This window comes from Apteryx rowi, unplaced genomic scaffold, assembly GCF_003343035.1.
Source record: "Apteryx rowi isolate R43461 unplaced genomic scaffold, aptRow1 scaffold_105, whole genome shotgun sequence".
Taxonomy (NCBI): domain Eukaryota; kingdom Metazoa; phylum Chordata; class Aves; order Apterygiformes; family Apterygidae; genus Apteryx; species Apteryx rowi.
The window spans coordinates 2283102-2310013 of record NW_020447253.1 but is presented as its reverse complement, the minus strand read 5'-3'; positions in this window follow the sequence as shown (position 1 = coordinate 2310013).

Genomic DNA, 26912 nt, shown 5'->3' with positions numbered 1-26912 from the left:
GTCTTCTTTTTGTCTAGCTATGACCTAAGTTTATTTATAGTTAATGTGTTGTATACAGTTAGAGAACTTTATGTATTTAACAAATAGTTTCTGTTGGTAAAAGGTTGGAGAGTTCTGAGTAAACTGATTATAGGCATACCTCAGAGATATTGCAGGTTCAGTTCCAGACCACCGCAATAAAGCAAATATCACAATAAAGGCAGTCACACAAATTTTTTGATTTCCTAGTGCATATAAAAGCTGTTTACACTATACTGTAGTCTACTAAGTGTGCAACAGCATTATGTCCAAAAAAACCAATGTACATACCTTAATTAAAAAATACTTTATTGCTAAAAAATGCTAACCATCATCTGAGCCTTCAGCGAGTCGTAATCTTTTTGCTGGTGGAGAGTCTTGTCTCGATGTTGATGGCTGCTGACTGATCAGGGTGGTGGTTGCTGAAGGTTGGGGTGGCTGTGACAATTTCTTAAAATAAGACAGCAATGAAGTTTGCTGCATCCATTGACTCTTCCTTTCATGAAGCATTTCTCTGTAGCATGCGATGCTGTTTGATAGCATTTTACCTGCAATAGAACTTGCTGCAGCTTCTACATCAGCACTTGCTGCTTCGCCTTGCACTTTTATGTTATGGAGATAGCTTCTTTCCTTAAACCTCATGAACCAACCTCTGCTAGCTTCAGACTTTTCTTCTGCAGCTTCCTCACCTCTCTCAGCCTTCACAGAATTGAAGAGAGTTCGAGCCTTGCTCTGGATTAGGCTCTGGTTTAAGGGAATGTTGTGGCTGGTTTGGTCTTCTATCCAGATCACTCAAACTTTCTCCATATCAGCACTAAGGCTGTTTCGCTTTCTTATCATTCGTGTGCTCACTGGAGTAGCACTTTGAATTTCCTTCAAGACCTTTTCCTTTGCCTTCACAGCTTGGCTAACTGTTTGGTGCAAGAGGCCAAGCTTTCAGCCTGTCTCGGCTTTCGACATGCCTTCCACACTAAGCTTAATCATTTCTAGCTTTTGATTTAAAGTGAGAGACGTGCGACTCTTCCTTTCACTTGAACACTTAGAGGCCATTGTAGGGTTATTAACTGCCCTAATTTCAATATTGTGTCTCAGGGAATAGGGAGGCCTGAGGAGAGCAAGAAAGATGGGGAGCGGCCAGTCGGTGGAGCAGTCAGAACACACACAACGTTTATCGATTAAGTTCACCGTCTTGCATGGGCGCGGTTCATGGCGCCCCAAAACAATTACAATAGTAACATCAAAGGTCACTGATCACAGATCACCATAACAGACAATAATAATGAAAAAGTTTGAAATATTGCAAGAATTATCAAAGTGTGACACAGAGACACAAAGTGAGCACATGCTGTTGGAAAAATGGTGCCAATAGACTTGCTCGATGCAGGGTTGCCACAAACCTTCAATTTGTAAAAAACACAGTATCTGTGAAGCGCAATAAAGCGAACCACAATCAAACGAGGTATGCCTGTATAATATGATCTGAAAGGCCATAAACAAAATGCTGTTAGGACAGTTTCATATTAAAAGGCTAGGTAATTGTTAAGATCCCAGAGGACCTGTCTGATAGGCATCGTCTTACAGAGGCCCTTTGAGACAAAAAGATCTATGTCCATACATTCTGGGTACTTAGTAGTAGTGGAACATTGTCCAATAGGATCGGATGATAGTGTTGATCAGCCATAGATTTTTATCTGCTCTGAATTCTTCCCAGGCAAAACATATGTCTCCATGATATGTTCTTGCTTTTCTTTTGTATCAGTAATTTGGAAAAGAATAATTTGTAGCCTGTTTGAAGTTTGTTTTGCTGTAGCTGCTGTAATTACAAAGTTACTGTTTGCAGCATGATTTCCAAGAAAGAGGTTTTAATAACAAAGTGTGTTAAGATAAGAAGGTCAAGGATAAGAAAGTTATGCAAAATTACCCTCTCCTTTCCTAAAAAGTATAAACTTTATTAAATTAAAAGTATGATTAGAATTTTGATTTGATCTGCTTAAAACCTTTATTTTTCTTTAAGTTAAATGGGACTTTAGAGTAGAGGGACCTTCTGCTTGACCAGGATCATCTTCAGTTATGGCTGGCTTGCAATCTAAAGATCATTCTGATTTTTTCTATTCTATTTGTCATCTTTTAACACACACACACACACACACATTTTAGAATAGTTCTTTGTTTATACTACTCATAAATATTACTCAATAGTGTCTTTCTTTTTCCTTGGGTTTTCTTTAATTTCTTTAGAATACGTTGGATATTTTAGGGCTAGAGGATTCTTCAGTGAATACCTTATCTTCAAATCTTTTTGGCTGTATAACTCTGGGACAGGCTGTTTTTTGACTTTTCCTAGGGTGCGCTTGTGTTCCCATCCTTGACACAGGGCCAGGATATTCACAGTTAAAAGTATATTTATGTTCAAATCAATCATTCATATTGTTGCTCTGTCCATTTTATAGGTGGCTGACTGAAGTAAAGATCTAAGTTTTTGATGGAGCAGGGCATTGGACCTGAATGACCTGAGCTGTAAGACTGTGCTGTTAGCCATGCAAACTTGCTACAAGTAATCTTTAAGTGATTAAGTTCGCAGAAATCTAGTACTATAAAAGAAATGTTTTAATACTAGGATTGTAAACTGCATGGTTTGAGTATTTCTATACCTTGTCAGCTATAGCAATTTCCCTTCCTGAAAAAAAATGTGATGCACATTTTTGGTTCTTCAGATATCTTGAAAAAAATTTTAATGTAAATGTCTTAATAACAAAAAGCAACTTTGCAGAATTATGACAAATTTAAAATCTGTTTTGTTTCCTTTGGCTATGCAGTACTTGGTTGATAAATTACATGGTTCTTTACATCGTTCAAATGCTTGAGCAAAGTTAACATAAGAAAAACTAAACTGAAAGCAATTTTATGCAGCTTTTTATACTATACCCTTGAGCATTTTCTAAGTTTGCATTTAATCTCAGAATCTTGGCCATGATATTTCTGACAGGTAATTTCCTTAATGCGGTTGACAGAGATGGATTACATGGAAGCCTATTGGATCCAATGCTTTTGTGTGCAAGTGATAAGACTAGATTAGGGTTATCTTGCTCTGAGTGCCTGGAATGATACAGCCACCTAATAATTCCCCTGGTAATATGGATAGTTTTGTGGGAGCAGAAATTCATGGCCAGATTCTGGCCTGCAAAAATGCTACTGCTAGATTTTATTGTACCTTGAGAACATCTGGGGCAGTGTGTATTTTTCACTTACGTGATATCAAAATTACATGTCAGAGCAAGACAAATGTACTAAATGTTAGTCAGACTGAGAAAGTGATAAGGCAATGGGTAGGCACGTATGTTAGAAATATTAATGGGATTTTGAAATAAAATTATTTTTGTAAACTACTCGTAACCATGAATACTGTTTTTTTATTTGACATAGAAATAATGAAAATAATTACTGTTTAACTTTATAGCTGCTATAAAGGTTCATGTAAGAAAATCGCTGTTGTATTACTATCTTATTAAAAGACCCTAAGCCTGAATGTTCATATTTAGGATGCTTTTAGAAACTGGATTTAATTGTAAATAGCAAAGTCTAAATAAATTACCTCATTCTGGATCTTGATAATATTCTTTTGCAGTCAAGACTTTCTGAACTCTTGAATAGAAAGTTTATAAAAAATAAAGCTTGGGTGAACTAATTAGAATCTCTCAAATATAGCTTGTTTTTATTTACTTCTAGCAAGGGTTAATCTTCAGTTGAAACAGGGTTTCTTCAATAATCTCCAAGACCATGACAGTTCTATAACTTACATCTTCAGAGTTGAACTAGACTAAGAAAATATATTTGATGGGGTAGTACCTAACAATATTGTAGTCAAAGCATCTCTTAGTTGCCTCTCATTTGGAAACAGACTTAATAGAGAGGTGAAGGTTGGAGGAAAGAGTTGAGCATTCCTGAAACAGACTCCTGATACTCCCTCTGTAATCAGTAAAGAAAAGAGATGCTCCTTCAGGAGGCAATTCAGAGCAAGAGTCTAATTTAGATGGTCCGAGTCACTTCCTGTGGGATCCTCTTTGTATTTCTCGATTGATTACAGAGAGGGCTAAAACAAGCAGCTTCTCTAAGCTGAAGTTAGCTTTTGTCAATATTTTCTGGAATAGTTAGTTGCACAGATTCAAGGTACAGAAAAGACTTCCAGGTTTTACAGCTTTCTAGTCAAAAGTGTTTTGCTACACTGTATAAACTGTCAGGGGTTTTTGGCGGGGAGGGCAGAGAATACGAATACTATATATTCTGGCTTCACGGTTCTTAGTTTTTTTTCTAACTAGTGGTGTAACAACTGTTGTCATATGTTATATCTTAAAACTGGGCGAGTGGAAAAGACCATTACTAGAGAAAGTAGTTGAAAAGAAAAAAGTAACCCCAAACCCTGGAGAATACCAGGGAAAGCTTTGTGAGCTGAAAGATTCTTTACCTTAAATGGGGGCCTTAAATAAAATACATTATCTATCTTTTTCTGTTTTTATTTCCAAAGAAAAAGAAAAGCATTTTATACAGAAACAGTGTCAGAAAAAGTATCACATAGGTATTTAATATATGCTGTGATGAGTAATTCTGGTCATGGTACATCAGAAAGCTACTGCCCTCCCCCTTCTTTCTAATAAGAATTTTAATCCATTGATGACAAAACCTCTGAAGTATTTCCTTGCTGCATTGTAATACACTGTGACGAATTATGTCTTAGGAGTTGTAAAATTTTCTCATAGCTTGTAATACCTCATTTAATGAATTGATCACACTGAAATGTAAAGATGAAGCAGCATTTATTTTGTATGTTATATTGCATATAATTTTTAGACTTGACATTTATAACCATGGAAGCTGTTATTTTACATACCATTTTCAAACCATATCAGCCTTAAACACATTTAAATTTAATAAGCAAGTAGATTAGATTTGCTTTTAAGCTAGGCATGTCATTACAGTTTGTGTTTCCTTCAGTAGGGCACATGCTTACTGTTAAATGCAGTATTTTGTTGTCTTATAAAACCTAAAAATAATAAAAGGGGATGTATTAACAAAAGTAATTGAATACAGAACTGCTTCGGGGACAGTGGCCCAGCCATGATTTCTGTGCGAGGTAGACATAAAAGTAGTTTTTGCTTTTGATTAAAAATTTCCCTGTTTTGAGGAAATATTAACAGAGAAGCTGTATGTGTTTCAGTTATGAAATACCAAATCTGTCATAGTAACATATGGCCTGATCATCATCTCCTGCAGAAAAATCCATGGGAGGGGAGAACTTATTTGGAAACTCTGCATGATTTACCAGGCAGATTTTCTGATGCCTCATCTTCCTCATCAGAAGGAATTTGTAGCTGCCAACAAGCTGGATTCTTACAGCCTCCTAACTATTTAAATGTCTTACCATCCATGAAAAAAATCTGTTGGTAGTAGTGCAAAAAAAGGTGGCCCTTCTTTTGTTGCTTCTGGCTTCTCTCACCACTGAAGAAACCTTACAGAATGGCACATAGAGAAGCTCTGCTGTCATTGGGTGACCTGCCTGTGACTATCTCCCCCTTCTTCCTCTTGGTAGGTGTAGAAGCAGCTGAGAGAAACCTAATGAAAATCTGAACTTTCTAAAATCCCGGTGGACTTTTCTCTGGAAAATATGCTGCTGTTCCTAGTGCCAAAAGACAATTCTAGCATTGAAAACCACATAAGAAATGTTATTATAGCACAGAATTGCACACAATGCAAATAGGAGGTTTTCCATCTTAACTCAGAGGGAAGAATAATTGTAAATTGTATTTTTCTCATCTTCTTTTGCGGATCAGCTTGGAAACTCAGTACTGAGTTTGCCAGACTTTATGAACATGTTTTTCACCTTTTAGCAAAATAAAGCTGATTCCTGTTGTGCAGAGTCTTTTCACTAAAGCAGAAGTAGTAATCAGAAGACCTTGTCTTAGACTCTGTCTTTAAAGGATATAATCTGAAGATCAGTATTTTTTTTTTCTTAAATGCATTATTTCAAATTGCTTTCGCTTTCATAGGGTAGCTCTTGGGTCTATATGTAGTGCTTGGCCTTCTGGTCTGTGTGGATTTGTTGGCCTCCCCAGGAACTTAGCAGGCTTGATAGATCTTTCCAAATCTAAACCTGTACTGCTAGGTCGCCTCTTATTTATTTTTCTAAGGAACTGTTTTGGCTATATTCTGTGAGCCGTTCATCCAGAATACACTTTGATCCAGACAGATAATTTGGCACATACAATTTGATTCAAGTGTAAGTTATAGTGTAGTTGCTTAATGTAAAAACAAACCAAAAACCCCTTTGTTCTTTCCTTCGTTCAGTGATAAAATAACTTTTACAAGTGATTAATGGAGGGGACTTCAGATGGATTGCATCAATACTAGAACAGAAGAGAGAGCCAGAGCACAAACTCAACTGCTGGCTGGCATTGTCCGTGTTGTTTAATTCTTACTATGCAACCTGGCATGGATTTTGCTCAAGCCAAGTAGCCATCACTCTTGGGCCTTGGCACAGTTCTAGAGATGGCAGATGACAGGAACTGTTCTGAGTAGGCAGCCAGAACATAGCTACCAATTTTGGGGAGATAGAATGTTTTTTCATGGGGATATGAGCTGTACTGTGCCACTTAGCCTTTGGTCCAAAAATGGTACCTGTTCTGCTTTATTACATAACCATGAAGACCACCTTTCATAATGGGGTGATGGTAGAGAATAGGGAGAATTGGTATAGCTACAGAACAATATCAGACAGGATGTAAAGAATTGCTAAGTCTCTTGTCCTCTTTTCCTCTTCTCCTCTTACCTTACGGCCCTTAAATATATTTTGTGCTGTGTCTATTAAGTTGGTAAAATGGCTAAGTGAACTATCTCTACATTGAATTAGAATCTGTGGAGCGAAAGAGGGGAAAATGTGCTTCTTCACATTTCACATTCACATGGTTAAACCATCTCCCCCAGTTGACTACTATGTACTATATATTTAACGCCCAAGCATATAAACATATGTCTACCCCCATTGTCGAAACTAGTCTATAATGAAAACAGACTTCACAGCCACAAGAGAAGATGGACAAGGTCACTGCAGAAGGCAAACGATTAGTTATCCGATAAGCTTTCAGAAAAGTGCAAGATGTAGTAATCAGCAGGGTAACATAGAAAAGGCATCAGAAGAATTAGTTCCTTTGCCATGGGGTTCGTAAGAGTGTTATTTACAAATGAGGTACATACCTACTGTTTATTCTAACACATATAAATCACTGTGAATTTAATTCTGTGCATTTCACTAGATTATCTGATACACGAGCTTTTGTTGATAATTCTTTAGTGTAGAAGATTGGCAATGTATAGTGTCCACAAAATACATCATGTAGTTGTGAGGCATAACTGAAGAACTGAATAATTTTTAGCTTGTCTTGCTCACAGAGATAATTAAACGCAACTATGCTGAAGCACAGGGGTGACCACCGGTTAAAGAACTGGCTCCCAGGTTTTGTTTTGTGTGGTAAAATGGTGACAAATACTTTGTTACTTTCCCCTGTTGCAAATGTATGTTTTTTGCTGTTACTTTCAGCAGGAATAACCAATTATAGGGAATAGAAAATCTTTTAAAAATAAAGTTACTTAAATAAGAAATCATATATTTGTGAAATCTAGCATTTCATATCTTTCATTCAGATACAGCTTTTTCATTCTTTTATTCAAAGAAAATGTGCTGCACAGTGAAATTAAGCAGTAAAAAATAATGAAACTCGTTTCTGGAAGTTTATTGCAATGCATCTTTAAGTTTACCTCAGCATTGAAGGGGCCATTTAAAGAGGTAAGAGCTTAATCCAGATGTCAATGATGATGATTTCCTTCAATGTGATAATAAATATACCAAAGTGCCCTTTTGTCTTTAATAATTCAGGATTCATTGATCATTTAAAGGTTTTCCTGTTCTGTCTTCGAAGGAATCTTGTGGCAATTTGTTAAAAATAATATGAGATGTCTTGACAATAGACAAAAAAATGTGCAATATATAAGGGATGCGATTTCAAAATGGAAGTCGGTGCTCTCTACAGCACTTACATAAAGGATTTAAAGATTTTCACCTTAGTTGCTTACCATCTTGCAAACTGTAACCATCTGGATGACTTCCCATTATTAGAGGACATCCACGGAAATCAGCTGTGAGAAACCCCTCAACCCTCCCCTGGAAATTATATGTAAAAAGCTTACAACGTAAGCATTGTACAAAAGTAGTATATGAATATCTGCCATGCTTTGTAAGGAAAAAAATCAGAATAAGTGTTTCAGTAAAAAAAAAGGTACTTCTTGACTTAGATTTACAAATTTGTGCCACCATGATTTCCTGAAAGTTACGCAATTGTGCTTGTAGCACAGTAACAGAATTTATAATGATTTCAAGCTAATTATAACATTTACAAGTTGTTATACAGTTTCCCAATTAAGTGTGAAGGACAGAATGTAACTCTTTATAACTGGAACATTTTTGGTTATTTTTGCATTGAAAGATGATACAGTTTTTAAGCTGAACATTATTTTTCCTTAGTTAAAATATTCTCAAGTCAGTTATTCTGTTACTGATTGTTGTACCAATCATGAGTACATTCAGTTATGTTAAGAGACCAATATGGATATGAACCAAGAGAGCAAAGATGCCTACTTTAATCTGAGAGCAGAACCAGAACTGAGATTTTATTCTTTGAAGAGAAGAATGAACAAATGGTTGAAACTGAAATCCTGAAATATATGCATTCAATAATTATAGTGCTATATAACTATAACACTATATATAACTAGCAGTTGGAGCTTATACAGGGGACTTCCATTAAGTAGTCCAAAAATCGAGGTCCATTTACTGGCTAGTAAATAGTGTAATGTGTACCTGCAAAGCCAAATAACTGATTCTAGCAGCAGGTCAGTGCACAGTACTTTCTGAGACCTCATAGGTTCAGTTTAAGGGGCTTTTTCAGAAATATTCTCAGACTTTTAGGATTTCTGTTCATGAGAAGTCATTTTTTGCAGTGGAGGAGCAGGGAGCTAAGCATTGGATATGAACTATGTGTTGCACTTTCCTAAATTGCTACCAGTTGTTATGGTAACATTTTAAAATGGTGGCGGCTGAGGCTTGACATGAGAACACTTTTTGTGCAAGTAGAGACTTTCTGAGATTGTAATGGAGCATTTTAACTGAGTGGACCTTTTGTACTCAATAAAATATTTAGTAGTTTATAGTAAATATTCATTTGTCCTCCCTTTGGGATAATACATCAAGCTGTGTATTTACAGTTCTGTGCTGTGCTATTAGAGCAGTATTCCTGGAGCAGAGCTACTCCATCCTTTGAGTCAAACTTGTTAATTAATATAAGTTTGCTAATCATGTGTTAAATTGTAGATTTGCAGCTATTGAAATTGTTTCAGTTCATCCTTTCAAAAGGCTGTGTGGCAAATAGGTTAAGCTTGCTTCAGCTTTTTCGTGCATTTAGTGAAGTAATGATTTCAATACTCATTTGTATTTAAACCTGAACTTAGATATCTTTACTCTGGAACTTTCTCAGTTCTCAGGAATGTGTTTACAATAGCTCATATTTTGTGGAGCAAGAGGTATAAATGGCTTAAGTAGAAAGCCGGGAATGGAACGTCTCTCTGTCAATCATGTGTTAACATACTTTTTTACTGACCATATTGTGTTTGAGATGAAGCACTGTGAATGCTGTCTTATCGCTCACTTAGATAAGCTTTAAAAGGTGATCTCCAAATCATGTCTGCCACAGAACAAGGATTTGCTGAGAGTGACAAACACATGCCCACTACATTTCCTGCACACTTTTCAATAACTGAATTTCAAGGCTCTTGACAGAAAGGAATGTCTTAGAAAACTCTCAATAGTACACTTCAATACAGCAGAATACATTAGGTGAAAAGCAGAACTGTTTTGCAAGTCAGGATTTATAAACTTAATCAAATAATACACTTACCAGCAAGAAACGGAAATTCAGTTTAGAGTGTTTGGAGAAACCATCTTGACTGGTAACACTAGTTCATTTCTTTTTGTTATTGTGCTGCTTCATTGATAGTTCACATGGTTTGATGGCCTTTTGGAGCCAATGTAGTCCTCTGTGGCTCATAATAATCTCATCCTTCATCCCTGTGATTTCAGAGGCTTTATGGAAATACCATGCAGATATGTATATGCTTTAGCATAGCTGATAACAGCATCTCAGATAACCCCATCAATCTTAATGACGTTTTCTACCTGATCAGCAAGAGGTTTACAATTTATTTTTCTTTTTAGCTTCTTCATTACCATTTTCTTTTATGTATATGTCTATTTATATACATATTGCATCATCAAACAGTTCTTTATTTTAGTTAGCCTTGCCATGCTAAACTCACTCATTCATCTGCATACTCACCTCTTGAGTAACCCTGTGTTTTCTGACAATATGCAATTTCACTTCTTTATAGTCACTCAGCTGTGTTTCTCTTAGTGTGTTTTCACTGATTTAATTACTTTGTCCCTAATATTTCCCTACACAAGGTCAATATCTGTATGAGGGGTTGCCTGCAGCCACATAGTAGATCTAAAAGTTACGAGACATTTGGAAGTTAGAAAAACCTAATTTAAAGGACGGCTTTCAACAACACCTTTCTTGGAGTTAGGTGGAGGATTCTCAGGAAACAAATATATGATATTAGAAAAAGAGAATGACAATAATTTTTATATATATTGGGGAATACAGTATTTGTCTTAAGCCATGATTGGTGTATAAAAATTAATGAATGCTTTTTTGTGTTTTTTTTGAGATTTTGCAACAATGGTGGGGGTTTTTTGATGAACTTGAGCAACCGTACTCTGCGCTTTTCTCACATGAAGTTTATTTCATATGAATACTATAAGGCATACTTTTATTGAACAATATCACAGTTAATCTTTTCAATGAAGCATTAAGATTGGATGTATTTATCTTTGTTTCTGCATTTAAAAAATGTGTCATTTATGGAGAAGCAACACTGAGTTTTAAGAAAGCAAGGGATGTGAATAATTTCATTCTATCAAAATGGACCATGGAATCTCTGTGGATTGGAATGCTATTTGTAAGTGGCAGGAATGTAATATTATTAACTGTGCCATCTGCAATGGACATGAAATGGTACGTGAAGGTAGAGAGGATATAGAAACAGAATATTAATAGAAGGCTACTTTCCATACATACTGTGGGAAAACATAAAAGATATGTAAAACTGCCTTTTGCAGGCCCATGTTAGTTCATTCTCCCCATTCTGGTAGGAGGACTTACTAGGTCAAGCATAGCACTATGCTGATCTACATTCCATTTTGGATCTGGTTGGGAGTTTGGCACAGTTAGTTAGCTTAGATCTGCCTTTAAAAGTCAGCATAGAGGTATTTCAGTAGCAAGACTCTGCCTTGCAAGGTCCAATAAACAAGGGTGATGGTCATTCTTAGGAAACATAGCTTAGATTAATCCTGTACCTGGATATAAAGCAGCTTGAAAAAATACATAAAGAGTAGCCACGAATTGCTTTCTGTCAAAGTGGATGAATGTTTTGAGAAATATTTTCCAAAAAGCTGTTTCAGGTCTACTACTAAGTATTTTCATTAATGACGTGAATGGTGGAATAGAAAATATATTTAAAAAATTCACTGAGAATATCATTCTGGAAAGGATTGCAAGCATACATTTAGAATTAAAAATGGTCTTGATGAGTCAGAGAAGTGGATTGAAAGAATAGAATAAAGTAAGGACAAATTTTAAGTTCTACACTGAAGAATACTCAGCAGTGGAAGTATAAATGCATAATGACTGAATAGATAGTATTTTTGCAGTACAGTGGTCCCAGATATTAGTGAATCACAAGTTGAATGTATTCCAAATAACATGCTATTGCAAAAAAAGGCATGCACATGCCATAACTTATATTTAAAAACAGAATAAATATCAGTAAGGCCTGTGAAACAGTCCTCTTGAAAAATTTAGTATTGGTAAAGCTTCAGCTGCAAGACAATATTCTGGACACACCACTTCAAGAGAAATGTGGCTTAATCAGGAAATACTGAAGAGAGCGATATGAAGGATCTGAGTTTTGGAAAATATGACCTACAGAGAAAGACTGAAGGGTCGTTTAGCCTGGGGAAAAGAAGGCTGAGCAAGGACTTCATAACAGTCTTCAAATACATAAAAAGCAGCTGCAAGTAAGAAAGTAATCAACTTTCTCTATGTATTCACTGTGAACTAGGCTTAAATTGGTGCATGGACAATTTAGGATCAGCAGCAGGAAAATCTTTCTTTTGGAAGAGTAGCTGAGAAGTAGAGAAGGTTTTCTAGGAAGGATGTGAAATTTCTATTGCTAAAAGTTTTTAAAAACAGGTTAGACCAAAGTTGTAGGTATAGTTTATTCTACTGGAGGAGTTGGAGGGAGAAAGGCACTGAGGAGAGAGAGGGGCAGCCAAATGGTCCGTCTAGATCATAGTTGAATTTCTCTGTTATTTGCTTACCCAACTGACTCAAATTGAGGACACTAATGATTTTTAAGTGCTCTTGAGATGGAAAGTGTTTTCTCTGTGCTCAATAACCTTGCTTTTGTGTCTACTGCTAAACACATTTTGGAATAAATAAAAATAACTTGAAGCAATCTCTTTTCAAATATAGTAGCAAATTTTTTGCTTTATCTGTTTTGCTTTATATCTGTTTCTTTCGGTTTAGAAACTAAAACAAATGTAAAAAGCTTTTTTGATGCTTCGTTATTTAATACAATTATATTAATTCATTAATAACAGTTGAAGCCGAAAGATGTATGAATTCTTGGATCCAGGATCAGAATCCCAACTTGGAAGCAGTGTAAGCACCATAGGCGTGAACTGGTTAGTCCCTAGGGCGTACTTACAGACTGTCTTATTTGTTTAGTGCTTCCTGTTGGCTCTTTTCCAAAATCCAGAGCACTTTATTCTCTTTCCCTCCAAGTGGGAAATAAAATTTTACAGTCACAGCTGAGGAGGGGATATGGCACAATAGAAGTTGTGTGTGTGCAGGGTGTTTAGACCTGCGGGGACTTAACAGACAGTGCCAGGTGCATCCCGGTTATGTGCCAGTGAAGACATCATTTGGAAGGAAAACAGGAGTGGAGGTAATGAGAGAGAGAGATGATCTGTCCAAATTGAAATGTATAATCCTAGCACAATAATCAGATGCACTGGAAGTAGTTTTCCTTTTATGGTGTTGATGTCCATGTAGCATTTTTCTTTCACATATATTAAACAATAAATATCACTGTTTAAACCTTTTCATATCTCTGTAGAAAAGAAAATTGCTTGGGCACATTGTATGTAGATGACACTGATCTGAGTGACTGAATGTGTGATACTGAGGCTCCGCTTTCACTCAGCCTTGGTATGTGGCTGGACAGGTCTGCAGCTGCGTGCTCTGACCCCAGTCCAGCGCTTGGTAACACTGTGCGTAGGAACAGGCTCTGAGTCCTTCCCAGCCTGTGCAGTACCACAGCTACATACAAACCCTGACTCCAGACTGAGCAGTGCAGCAACTGTGTACAGAGTGCCGGCTGGTGCTAGGACATAGCTTCTCCTTGACAGCCTTTGCTGGAATACAGATTTCTTTGCCAGGAATGAATCCTCACTCCCCTAAGCCCAGCCCTTGTTTGAACGTAAAACCTTCGCTCACCCACTACCCTTTCAGATCCTCCAGAGACATAAACCCTATAGCTTGGTTCTGTTTCAGCGCTTTGTTGGCGGAAGGAAAGGAGTGCTGCTGCTGCTGCTGCTGCTGCTGCTGCTGCTGCTGCTTTTCACTGCCGTGTTGGCGAGGCGATGAAAGTAAAGCTATCTGAGCTTTAGGGAGCGTGTGACAGGAGGAGGGACAGAAATACGCTGGAGACAGGCAGGTCAGAGTGGAGACATGACGGCTTGTTTAGGTCATCATAGAGCAGGGCACAAAGCTGTTACTGCAAATTTTCGGGTATAGGTAGTATATTATATTAGTATTATTTCCTGTTGTGTTAGTACAGAATGATGATACTAGCGTGGTATTAATTTATCATTCCTCTCTAGGAGACACTAATCTGTATAATTTGGATTTTGCGATATATTTAAGTTGTACGTAAGATACAGATTTCTTCTTTTACTGATTGCTCCTTTTTATATGATGGCACATCCATCTATGTGCAAGTATTATAATTGCAAAAGTACCAAAACTAAAATGAGTGCAGTCATTAAGTACTGTAGTTACATCTTGCCTTACATTTTTTCTTCTCTGAGTCTGTATTTCCTGAAGTAACAGTGGTAAAAAGTTTCTGAAAAGCTGACTCAGCAGTAAAGTGTTATTCATGGCTGATCTGAATGAAAAAATGAGGAGGTAGAGTGGAATAAAGAGAACAAGAAAGCAGCATGAGCAGCATAAACTTTTTTTTTTCTTTTTTTAATCATGGCCAGTGAAAGGAATTGAACAGATAGAACTAGGATCACCAAGAATGATTTTACTGGAAAAAATGTATTCCTTGTTTGAGGAATCGGAGGTTGTTAAGTAAGTCAGAGAGCTGACACAACAATGAAGCAAAAATTTAATAACAATACTAATTTTTAAGCATATTAGAAATAAAACTTTAACACAGCTAATGCTCCATCACCCAATAGAAATGATAGAGATATTTGCAGAAATGGCATAAGTGTAGAAAATGGCAGAAGAATAAGTATTTCTGTTCTGTATTTGAGAAGAGAGCGGATAAGGTAACATTTTGGATTCTAGCAGTGACTAAGGAAGATGTTAGAAATTATGGAAATTAGACATATTTGCATAATCAATTTGGTATAATAAATAGACAACAATTAGAAAAGCTTGGATATGGACCTCTACAAAATTACGATTATTTTTTATAGCTTGGAAAACTCTGGATAGCATAGATAAACTTAATTTTTTTGTTGTTGAAGAAAGTAAGAACATGTGTAATGATGTCAAATGACATTTTGATTAAGAATATGGAACTATTCAGACATGTTAGGTATTGAATGAATTAAAAATGGCTAAGCAGCAGATCTCAAAGTGCAGTTGCAAAGAGACTGTAATTAAGTGTGTTTATAATGCAGTCATGGAGGTATTAGGAGTAGTGTGTGTAACATTTTTTGTCACTGACCCAGATATAAACATAGTATTGCAGCCTGAAGTTAGCAGATGATAAAAAGAACAGAGAAATGGAAATACTGCCCAAGTCATTACAAACTGAATCACGTAGTAAACTGGATGCAAGCAAGTAATTTGTTTTAGCTTGATCAATTAAAATCATGCATATAGCAAAAAAAGAATATAGTCCATCAGTGGAGACTTTACCCTTTCAATAGGGGCTTGGAATAAGAGTTCCATGTAATGTGGATCAGAAGGAAACACACGATTCTTGGCTGCGTAAACACGACTTGTTGGACAGCGCTGTTCTGTTCAGGCTGCTCGCCTTGTGTTGCAGTAGCGCGTCCAGTTGTCATGCGTGAAAGTTCAAAAAGAATGTTGATAAATTGCAAAGTTAGAGAAGCTCCAGCAAAATAACAATTGATTGGGAAACATAAAACTTGACAATGAAAGATTTATGGACATCATTTGATTTAAATTAAAGAAAAGACAGCTATTGGTTTGACTTGACCAGAGTTGATGAATAGTGATTTGTTGCCGGTTTACATGTATTATCAAGGAACATAAACTGTGGTAACAGAGATTTCTTCAGTCTAACCAAGAGAAGTGTAACAACAGCCAGTAGCCAGAAATTGAAACCAGAAAAATTCAGGTTAAAATTTTTTAGCACCAAGAGAAATTAAGCATTGATGCAAGTTTCTGGAGACTTCTGCCTTTCTGAGTATTTTTGGATTTGGTTTTCCCAAAGTGTATGCTCTATTTCAAACAAGAGTTTATGCAGAAGAATCTCATAGCTTGCACTATATATGAAGTTAAAGGATTGTTTTTGTCTTACATGGTATGAAACACGCAGCTGCGCATTTTTACTGTAGTTGTATGTCATTACAGAAAAAAACAAATTTGGTAAGGCTGGTGGTAAGGCTGACAGTATGTGGGAATAGGTGAACTGTGTTGAGTTCTTTTTTTGCTTAGAATTTTTTGTGTTGTTTAAGTTGGGATACAACATAAGGAAAAGAAGTATAGCTCTATAGAATTGAAAAGGATAGAGTGCAGTAACTGCATGAGAATACTTACATGCCAGCTGCTGAACATAAAAACATTCTTCACTGAAGTATAAAATCTGACAGGGAAGTGTAGCTGCTGACAAAGAACATTTTATCTGTGTGACAGAAAAAAAAATTATCCATATGAAAGAGAAAAAATTATCCATCAGCTACCTTTGGCATATAAGCTTTCAGCTGTGATGAATTCTGGCTAAAATGACCATAATTTTTTTTTTCTTTTAAGACTTTCCCTTTTCTTCCTCACACATGCTTTCCATTACGTGTGCTAGTCTTGCAAAACTTTTATGTAGTTTTTTAACAGTATTTAGTTAACATTGACATATTATAGTATCAAATTTCAGAGATATTGTACAGCCCAATTTCTTAATTCAAAGTCTTAAGAAATTGTACAGCCCAACTTCTTAATTCAAAGTCTTTTTATTTTATGAAGAAATCATAAAACTGCACAGAAAATTCAAAGGGAATAGTGAACACTGTATGAAACTGCATGCTTGATAGGTCACCTATTTCTGGAGAGAAATATGAGCGAGTGCCCCATTTTAAGACTTTTCAAAACTTTTTCCTAAAATGGCATTGCTGCAGCTGTTCACCATAGTTCTGTCGAAGAATTGCAGTTTGACAGGGATGCAAATTTCTCCTGGAACTTTATTCCATACCTAAGTCTTGTTTCAGTCACAGACTATTAGATGCAGCTATTCAATTGTTTTCTTACGTTCCCGATTTAATTTCTATATCTCTTTGCAAAATTACTTTCTGATGAAGAGGAGGACTCGTAATGTTGAAAATGTTTCATGATGCATCCTTGACATAGGTTTTCTACACTGACTGGAAGAAGTAATAGAAGTAATAAGAGTTAATAAACACACATTTTCAGTACAGGTCTTATGGCACTAGAAGCAGAGAGAAATGGGCTATATGAAGGAGTTTGGAACCTGCAAAAGGAGGAGCGTATGGGACTTAACAGCCAGACAGGAAGGGAAGAAGAGTTGACTGGAGATGTGGTTGCTGGGAACAGAGGAGAACATAGACCTGCCCAGCAGTGAAGCACCTCTCAAATAATTGGAGGGGCATGAGCGGATCTGTAGCACTGAGCAGGAGTATAAGAATGGTGCCTTGAGTCCAGGTAAGAAGAGGAGGAGGATCCAGAGAGGACTGACTTGAAGAATTGAGGTCAGGAATAGGTTTAAGGCCAAGAGAGTGTATGAGTAGGGGAGAAGTCCGTTAAAATTTGATGGAAGAGGAGAACGGGGAGCATTAAGAGTACCTGAGCGAGGAGAAGAATGAGAACAGGCAGCTAATGTTGCTAAAAGAGTGGCGTTACAAGAAGGAAAGATGGAGGGCATCAAACAGGTAAAGAAGAAAATGGAGAATGAGAAAGCGTAAGAAGAATGAAAATGTTAGTTCTGCTAGGCTATAATAAGTTTATTTATTATAAGTATAAATATATTTTGTTTTGGTGGCATCCCGTTGGCTTAACTGTTGGGCTGTATAGACGCACAGAAAGATATAGTCTGTGTGCCAGCAAACTTTCAGCCTAAGAGAAATAGCATACAAATACAATAGATGGTAGAGAGGAAAGCAGAACCAAAACTGGTAAGAGAGATTGTGTTTTAAGGCTCAGCAGGATGTCTGGATTCAGAGCTATAGCAAGGCAATTTGGCACCTGCAGTTCCTCAGCGCTTGCCTCACTGGACCATTGAGTTTCTGACAAGTGGTAACCTTTGCTCATTGGTGGCATGAGCATTTGACAGGGATTAGGCATATTTATTCCAGTTTTGTGAGCTCACCATAAGGTATGTGCTCCCCTAGAGTAAATGTCCCTCGGGCCAGTCCTTGCAATTGCTGTATCTGGATTCATCTGAAAGATGAATGCTTTTAACATACAGATAAATATATTTTTTGTTTGTTCTTTTACATTTCAGGTTTCCTGTGGGAAATGTTTTTCAATATAATTTTCTCTTTTAATGACTTGGTCTTACTGCAAAGAACTAGCTCAAGGATATCTCAAATCATGTATAGGAAGCAGAGACATTTACAGTCAAAGTGGCTAGACCATAGATTGGAATGTAAACTCAGTAGTGTGCAGGAACTAGCATATGCAGGAATTAACTTGTTTGTCTTGAGTTTGGGAGGAGGTTTTTTTTTTTTAATAGTTCTTCAAATATAAGTATTGGCAGTGTGAATCTTTTTATCAGTCACATGAGGTCTGAGGAGAGAAGCAAGCATCTGCATCTGTGACTTTGGTTTGTGGTATTCACAGCTTCAGTTGCAACTTGAAAACTTTTCTAGTTGAGAATTCCAAGTAATTATGAGATGGAAACTTCTTAATGTATTTCCTTTCTGGTTTGTAATGCTTTAAATTTCATAAAATGGAGGACAGCTGTGCTTAGCATTTCAGGATTTTCAGGAAAAAGTGAGGTGGGTAATCATATGCCTTATTTGATCTTTAATTCTCTCTCTCCAAGCAAGCTCCCCAGTGTGGTTAAATCTTGCATGCTCTATCTGAAGTCACTGAGATTTGACTGAGATTTTTTAAGGGACACTCTGACTGTTGGGTGGATACTGTTTCCTTTGTGCTGTGTGTCTATACTGTTACATGTTATACACAAAGAAATAAAGAAGGCTAATTTTAGATTTAGGCATTGCCTACCTAACAGTGGTTCTATTTTGTCCCATAAAAAGTAAAAATCTTTTAAATTATTTTGCCATGTATTATTACGTGTTCTCACTCAAAATTAAATATATAATATTTCTTTACTTCTTCATGTCAAAAGCGCTGTGTAATTACCGCACAAAATTTTCATAGCAAGAATTATATGCCTGCTGTGAAGAGTTTGTAAAATTGAGTAAATGTAAACATTTGGGGGGAATGAACAAAGTCTGATATGCTTAAAAATATATATATTTTAAAGCAACTAAAATTTTTTTTTTAAAAAAAAGAAATCTTTGGTTGTACATTGTTTTAGCTTGCAATAGAAATATGTCACACAGGCTGGAATGTGCTGTGTTTGAAAGGGGAAAAAGAAAAAAAAGGTAGGTTTTGCTCTTTTCCCAACCTTTGTAGTTAGTAAACAGAGAAATAGGCAGAAGAATTCCAGAAGAATTTCCTATAGACTGTGACTGCTTTTGCCATGGTAGTTCAAAGACAAAAAAACAGTGTTTAGTGAGCTACCAAGCAATGAGTGATTTCTATACACTTGTTGGAACGAGATCAGTAAATTGTCTGAAAATAGTTTTAGGAGCAGAACCTTTTCAGCTGGACTAAAAGTCCTTCTCCCATTCTTTGTGTCCTGTGAAGTTATAGTGTTTCCAGATCCGTTACCTGTGCATTATATGAAGATTTATTTATTTTCAACAGCAAAATTGATCTTGTTTGTTTGAGAAAGTGCTTGCTTTAAATGATATCTGAAACAGAAAAGGTGGAAAAAGCTGTTTTTTGAAATAAACGTTGTATTCAGACCTCTGGTAGCCTTCATTAGCCACTTCTTATAAACAGGAGTTTGCTGGCTTTTTGTCAACCTCATTCCAAAGCTTTGTTAATTCACCGCCATGAAAATGAAAGTTTCATACACATTGACATAATTAATGAAGAGGCAGGCAGCATGCTGTACCAATTAACACCACAGGGAAAAGTAAAATTGGCTTCCTTTTTGCGTGTTGTGCCAAAGTTAAGGACTGTAACACACAGCAAATAAATAGAGATCCTTTTAATGAGCTGCAAGATCGAGCTGAATAACTCTGAAAGGATGTTGGGTAAACATTGCCAACTATTTAGACTGTTAAGAGTAATTGATGAGCTTAGTTAAAAATTGGGGGGGGGGGGAAGGGAGCAGGGAGCCTGTCAAGGAATGGATATACTGCTTGTCCATAAATAAACTTTCTTTTCAATGTAGCTATTAGGCATGTGAAAGAATATAGAAAGCACTTCAGAACAGATACTGTGTAAAAAAAAAAAAAAGTGAGAAATGTTTTACTACTTGCTATTCTACCACCAAGTTTATGTCAGAATTCAGTTTTTCAGCTACGTATTTCTGTACACCAGTATTTACTTATAATGGAAACGTGACCAATTGTTCTTTGACTCTAGGTTTGAATAGCCCAATCATCTGGCAACATAAGACATCACTCAGCCTCAACTTTTTCTAACTGTTTGAGAAGTCTTAATATTAAAAATAACAGGAAGGGAAGAGATGAAGTTGCTGTGTTATTTATATAAAACATTCTATTTACCTTGAGACATATGTGTAGGAACTTGAGAGCAGCTCAGGTCAAGAGTCTTTTCAAAAAAATATTGTCTTTAAACAGCATTGGCTTAGAAGTCTTTTATTAATAAAGACTGAAAGGGACAGTTGTAAAACAAAGACAAATCCAAACCTTTAATAGCTGTTTCTTGGGGAAAAAAAAATCAATGGGCATCGGAAGTTAGGAGGCTTGATCCAAAGCCTGCATCATTTAGTTAATGCTCCTTCACCTTCTAGTCTTTCTAAATAATTTGGATTTTGACTGTTATCAGTTTGTACAATTTTATTTTAGCCCAAATACTGTGTTAGGTCTGGTATAGCTTGTTACTTTGTGGTGCGTACAGTCAAATCACTAAGATTGGTGATGTCTGAGCATCTGGTTAGCTTTGAGTTTGTTCAGTCAACATTATCGCAAGGCACCTGGGCATCTTAAATAAATCTTCAGTATTTCAAAATTATAATTAAGGAAGCACAATACTGTAAAGCTGAAAGCAATAAATAGAAGCCAGTAAAGAGTATGCCAAACTTGATAAACGATTGACCTTCTAAATGATAATGTCTAGTGTTGAATAATCTCCACAACAGAGTATTACACATCCCTCATTTGGAACATTAAAGATGATACCAGAAAAACCCGGTAAATTCTACAAATAAGAATATTAATATGCAAACACAACCAGAGGAAAAGTGTTTTCATTGTGAAGTCCCTCTACAATATGTTAAAAAAAGTGTATTGCTAAGCAGTTGGTTCACTGCTGTTTGCGAAAGGAATGTTAAAAGACAAACTATTATTAGAACAATTGTAAAGTATCATAAGACTCAAAAGTAATGCTTAACTTGGAGAATTTCTTTGTTCAGAACATAAGAATGGTAATTAATAAATAGTAATTAATAAAAAGATTTTCTTTTTTTCCCCTCCCCAAGCAAAGATCTCTGTAAATCTTGACCTTCAGCTGGGAAGACCAAATTTTTACTACCTTGTAACATGTCTAGATATCTAGATGCATTTGTAAACATTTTTTTCTTTCATTCATTTTTATTCCTGTTTCATTACTTCACTAAGTAGTCAGTCTTATCTCAAACTTATGATCAAATTTTTTTTAATTTTTCCTTTGCTCACCTTTTACTACTTCAGCTTAGCATGTCCTATTCTGTTTTCATCTTTCCCCTCCCATATAGCCATCTCTAATCATTCTTATGTATTCTCTAACATACCTGTTGGATTGCCTGATTTTTTTCTATCCTAGTTTATCTAAATCTCTCATGGATTAGTAAAATCTGTCTTCTCATCTTCTGCCTTCTAAATTTTCGTTGTCTGTATTTTTCACCCCTTTAACAGTTGTTCTTCTGCTCATGCCCTTCAAAGCCTTTAATGCACTCTGTTCTGTCCTTAATGATGGGCCAAGTCTCTCTATTGTGGTGATGTTTGAGACTTCCTGGCTGTTCTCAGCTAATCTGATGGCTTTCATCCTTCCTTTCCAGCCAGCTGGCTGTAGCTCTGTCTCCACTCTGGCTGTTGCTATCACTCGCAAACCAGTGTCTTTCCCTTCCCAAATGCCTAAATAATCTGATGCTTCTCTTTTGACATCAAGTACTTTCTTTCTGTCTTTTGAATATGCACTGGCCCTGTTACCTTTTCCTGCTGCCCAGCAGAATAACTTCTGGAGCGTCTCTAAGTTGCAATGGGGAACCACTGAGCTCCAGCAGGGGAGGCCAGCACGGACGTAGCATAGAGAGAGAAAGAGAGGACAAAAGCCTGCATAAAGAGTTAGAAGAGGAAAATACTTTATTGGCTCTTTTTTGTGAGGGTTCTGTGTCTAACTGTGTCTTTGACTTCTACTTTAGAAAACCATTTGCCCTCTTTAATGCTTCGTTTTCTGTATCTGTAAAAAGACAGATTACTGAAATAGTAAATTTAATTTGTTAGTCTCCGGGTTGTGTGAAGTTCCTGTGTTGAAACTTGCCAAGGATAAAATATAATCAGTATCTCTTACCTCTTTTCACTTAAACTTAAAATAAAACGGGCATGTTAAGGACTAATATTCATCCATTTCTGTGAGGACAGAAACCTTGAATAGTGCAGAGAACCTTAATGTGATATGTGAATCCATGGTGCATGCACATCTTGTACACCACGTGTAGTTCTGACTGACATATCTCTGATAGGTAGAAACAGAAGGTACAAAGACAGAAGGTGACAAGAATAGTGAGAAATACCAAATAGCTTCCATTGGATAAAAGCTTAAATAGATTAAGATTCTTGGAACAAAGGCAACTAAGTGAGAAGAGAGGCCTATACAATCAGGAACGCTTCAGAGGAGATGAAATATTTTCAAAGTACAAGAATTAGCATTCAGTGAAGTTATCGGTCAGCAAGTTTAATGTTAGCAACACAAAGTACTTTTTTCACATGGACCATAATTAAATTGTGAAACTCACAGATTAGCTGTATTCATACTGGATGGATCAAATGGTGGCTACTAACTACTACAGTGATCTTAATATAAGTTCTAGCCCAGAAGGCTCAGAAATCACTGAGGGCAGGAAGCTAGGAGCATATTTTGAGGATCAGAGCTGTGTTCCACATAGCATTTCTTACATATGTTCCTTCCCTAAGTATTTGCTACTGCTTACAGGATTCTAGACTAGATGGATTGCTTCTCTGGTGCAGTATGGCAGTTCTCATGTATTAACTATATGTATTAACTAGCTGATGTTGTTACAAAATTATCCTAATCAATAAAGACTAATTAAACAATTGTAACGTTCAAAAAGCCAATAAAAGAATGTCTCCTTGTGTTTTACATCTGTAGGCTATGAATGAAGTTTCCACAAATAAATATGAAGTAGTTAGGGTGGACAGGTTAGAGCTTATTAATTACCTAGCTTTGTACATATAAGCAATATATATGCCAGCTCCAATCACTAATAAATCCATCAGCTTTGAGGGTTTTCCTGTTCATTTCTACTGAATTGTTAGTGTATGTGACAGGCCATGGTTCTGTCAGAACGAATTGTCCCCCTTGAAAAGTTGGCAGCACAGGGAAGTGACAACTTAATGGAAGCTAAAGCACTCTAATGGCAGTGCCTGGTGAAAGCCGGGGAAAGTCATCCATAGCATTTGCCCTGGCTTTTGAAAACGTCTCTTTGCATTTCTGGTTGTGTGCAAGATATTGGAGCTTTACTGGAGTCACATTTACAGATATTATTAAGTGAAATACGATTCACTAAAGCATTTGCTTGTTGATAGACATTATTCCACTGAGATTATCTTGTGTAAAGTTGTGATCAGATTGCATGTGCTCTGGAGTACTATAGGATTACTCATTTTAAGGCCCCTAATTTTAGGTGTCGCATAAACTTATTTCAAATTCATAATATGAATAGAAATGCGAACATTTTATCCAAGTGTTGGCATGAATGCATAAATATTTTTATTTAACTATGAACGGAATATATTTTTAATGGAACAGGTGAAGACAATGCACTTTAAGGATACTTGTTCATAGCTGAACAATATATAGATTGTTTCTAGTGCCTTTTATCAGTATTATAATCTAAAAGTTCTGTTGAGATGTTGGATAAAATTATTGCACCAAGATTGATTTATGGTGTTCTAATCAATTTTTAAACTGGCACTGGTATGTACTAACATATCTATCTGTAAATAAGCACAAAGACATTTGTTTATCTTTGTCTTCTTATTGGGGTCACATAAAAATAATTGAGATCTTCCTGTTTTTTTGATGTGGTGGTGGCTTTTGGGCAAAACCAGGACAGTGATGGCTTTGAGTAGAATGGTATTTGTTACCATATTGTTTTAATAAAATAGCATGTATGTTTTTACAGGTTGATATCAGCAAAGTAGATTTTTTTAACAGAATATAATACCTATTAATACATGCCTAAGAGATAGCAAAAGTAATCCGTACCATGACATTAATCTGAGTTTATAGAAAGAGAAAGGGAGAGAGCAGATCAAAAAGGACTACAGAATTAAGAAAGGGAAGGCCAAGTGACTAGCTCAAGTTGAAAAAAAAAACAAACCACTCTTCTTTTGGTATGCCTGTGTTGAGTAGTTTTACCATTCTACATCTTTATTCAAACTGCCTAGCTCCTCCCTCCAAAAGAAATTGGTAGTATCTAAATGTATTTCTGTTTATAATGAAAATGCTTGTAGTTGCTTTAAGTAGATCTGTTTGAAGCTCTGTTGCCTCTACTCAGATGATGTGGAACTGAAGGAAGAAGGGAAATTAAGAAACTTGAAATTTTAGCCTAATAGTAAATTTAATGTGCTATAGATACCAAATAGTGTGTGCTGCAGCTCAATTCTGTTCTTATTTACAGTGACATAAAGCAAAACTATCTTAATTGTAGTACCTGACTATATAAAATCACCAGAATGAGATCAAAATAAAACCTGTTTAAAAGAGAGAAAGTTTCTGCCCTATTATTGTGGGCTTGTTTTTTGACTCACATTTTTTGAGACAAAAACATCTGAAAATTTCCTTCTTCTCAAATTTACCTTTCATTTCACTGTACTCTGATACAATGTTTCATTTTGTTGCATATTTTCATGATTTGTTTTAGGAATGGGACTTTCACATTATTTAGCATATTATTTAATCATTTTTGTCAAGAAAAGGTGATTGATGTAACCAGACACTGTGTGTTTAATGCTATTAACACAAAACTTCTTCATTTCCTTCTTCCCCTCTTTTCAGCCATTGTAGGAGGTGTATGCTGACCTTACACACCTCTGCATCCCGTACTGAATGACAGGACATCTGGTTTTGCTGCACACTGTTAACTGCTTATTGATGTTAATGCACTAAAAATTATGTTTAAAAATTTTTATTTTAAATTGCTTACCTATCTTTTCTGAAGTATCCCTTCAACAGCTCTGTAGGTACAGAAGATAGCTGAGTTATCATTCTTCCATTTGTAAGCACCAGAATCCATAGGTGAAGTTGCTGATTGAGGCATTTCTTATGTAAGAGTTTTAAATCCCAAATTCTCTTCATGTAGCTTTATTGTGTATAGTTCTATTAAATTACATGCCTTGTATCTTAGATAAGTTTATGCTGCACAGTACAATTTGGAGCTATGCACTGAACAATCCAGTGCTACAATTTATACTTCTGAACAAGGGGGGAAAACACATAGGTATTTTCCTGTGATATTTTGCATCTTGATTCATACAGAAATATTTATAAATGATGACATGTTAAGAAGACATATGTGTTATTTGATTCACAGTTGTCAGTGGGATTCTTGGATATAGGATCCATTGATGTAAATAGGTATGTGTAAAGGCCAAAGGAGTCAAATGTGGCATTGAAAGAACTTCAGAACTGGAGCAGGTCAATGCAAAAGTGATTAAGGAGAAGAGAGAGGCATACCAAAACATAAAGGAAAAAAAATGGGAAGATTATAAAATAATATACACCATAATATGTCCATAATACAGACACTGAGAATGGGAATCAAGAAGGATACAGAAGTGTTTTATAAGGATCATTAAAAAGAGGGGAAAAAAAAAAACAATTTAGGGAGACTCCAGCCTCCAGGGGATGCTGCTGTCACTGTGCATGAACTAGGGTGCCTTAAACTTCAGCAAGTGCCTATAAATCAAGTACATTTCCTTCATACATTGGAGAAGTTATAATTCCTTTAAGAGGCAAAATACTTAAAACAATTTTCCTTTTTTAAAGAATTCTCTTTTTATAAGGCAACATAACTTTCTGCTCTACCATCTCTAAATCTTCATGTCAGATAAAAATTTAAGTTGTTTATTTTCTAATAATATTCTTCTTTTTATCTTGAGTTGTTAACAAGATAGGTACAAATTCATATTTTGATGAAATCAGGAGGAGTCAAAAAGCAGAAGGTAATTTCTTTGTTCACACATACTAGTTCCTTACAGGTAGTCCTCAGCCTGAAACTGCCCTCTTTACCTATTTATTCCTAGAGCTAAAATTTCTATGCTGATTTTTCTTTCTCTTTTCTTTTCTTTTCTTTTCTTTTTCTTTTCTGACATTTCCCTGTCTCCTTCTCTGGCAGGTTCTCTGTTTTTTTTTTTTTTTTTTTTTTGCATTTTCTGCTATACCGCACTATAACAAATGGTTCCAACAGAAGCCCTTTGCTTACCCTTATTTTTAATAGTGATAACTGCCTGTGTTTGGGTGCAGACAGCCCTTGTTTTAGCTATCCATTCCATTAAGGACCTTTGGTATTTTTAATGGTTTTCTTGATTGAAGTGTGACGCTATGCCCAGCCCAAACGGTTTATAGTAACTGGTGATAACGTATTTTTGCTATGAAACATTTTTCATTGAAAAAAGCTCATTCTCATTTATATATTGTAATAGAATAAGCTCCTCTCCATATCCTCTCAAGTAGAGTAGCTGCACTTTGTAT